Raw genomic sequence first — 1,683 nt, 5'->3', positions numbered from 1 at the left:
AGTGCAATGTATACAAATGCGGAGTTGGCAGATGCCCATTTGATGTAGGGATTAGCACGGGGCAATAGCCGTGGCGCGGTACGTTTGTATCGAGACAGATTTCCAGAACGAAGGTGTACCGACAGGTAGACGTTAGAAGCAATTGATCGGCGTCTTAGGGAGCACGGAACATTCCAGCCTATGACCTGCGACTGGGGAAGACCTAGGACGACGAGGATAACTGCAATGGACGAGGTAATTCATCGTGCAGTTGACGATAACCCCAATGTCAGCGTCAGAGAAGTTGCTGCTGTACAAGGTAACGTTCACCACGTCACTGTATGGAGAGTGCTACGGGACAACCAGTTGTTTCCGTACCATGTACAGCGTGTGCAGGCACTATCAGCAGCTGATTGGCCTCCACGGGTACACTTCTGCGAATGGTTCATCCAACAATGTGTCAATCCTCATTTCAGTGCAAGTGTTCTATTTTCGGATGAGGCTTCATTCCAACGTGATCAAATTGTAAATTTTCACAATCAACATGTGTGGGCTGACGAGAATCCGCACGCTATTGTGCAATCACGTCATCAACACAGATTTTCCGTGAACGTTTGGGCAGGCATTGTTGGTGATGTCTCGATTGGGCCCCATGTTCTTCCACCTACGCTCAATGGAGCACGTTATCATGAGTTCATACGGGATACTCTACTTGTGCTGCTAGAACTTGTGCCCCTAGAAGTACGACACAACATGTGGTTCATGTACGATGGAGCTCCTGCACATTTCAGTCGAAGTGTTGGTACGCTTCTCAACAACAGGTTCGGTGACCGATGGAGGCGGACCAATTCCGTGGCCTCCGCGGTCTCCTGACCTCAACCCTCGTGACTTTCATTTATGGGGGCATTTGAAAGCTCTTGTCTACGCAAGCCCGGTACCAAATGTAGAGACTCTCCGTGCTCGTATTGTGGACGGCTGTGATACAATACGCCATTCTCCAGGGCTGCATCAGCGCATCAGGGATTCCATGCGACGGAGGGTGGTTGCATGTATCCTCGCTAACGGAGGACATTTTGAACATTTCCTGAACAAAGTGTTTGAAGTCACGCTGGTACGTTCTGTTGCTGTGTGTTTCCATTCCATGATTAATGTGATTTGAAGAGAAGTAATAAAATGAGCTCTAACATCGAAAGTAAGCGTTCCTGGACACAAGTCCACGTAACATATTTTATTTCTTTGTGTGTGAGGAATGTTTCCTGAAAGTTTGGCCAAACCTTTTGGTAACACCCTGTATAGGCGTTGCCTACCGCAGCGCCGTATTCTGGCTGTTTACATATCTCTGTATTTGAATACGCATGCCTATGCCAGTTTCTTTGGCGCTTCAGTGTGTTACGGCGACCGTGTAGTACAGTAGTACGTCGTGTACAGAGAGAGAGGCGTGTTTAGCAGCAGCTGCCTCGGCGGTCGGTGGTAGTGCGCACCTGCGGCAGCTTGCTGGAGCGGCTGGCGGCCTGGTGCGGCAGTCCCCTCCCTTCCCGGTCCTTGGCAGGCCCGCGGTTGGCGACCTTAGCCCTCAAGGACGCGTTTGACGTCACAGCTCGCAGCACCGCGCTGCAGCCGCGTGTGTGGCTGCGCTGTCTCGCAGAGCGCGGGATCTGTCGCACAGGCTGCAAGAGCTAGCGAGGTACCAGTCTGTCAAGCCAC

This window comes from Schistocerca piceifrons, chromosome 9, assembly GCF_021461385.2.
Source record: "Schistocerca piceifrons isolate TAMUIC-IGC-003096 chromosome 9, iqSchPice1.1, whole genome shotgun sequence".
Classification (NCBI taxonomy): Eukaryota; Metazoa; Arthropoda; class Insecta; order Orthoptera; family Acrididae; genus Schistocerca; species Schistocerca piceifrons.
The sequence above is the reverse complement of the archived record's forward strand: the minus strand, read 5'-3'. Positions refer to the sequence as shown.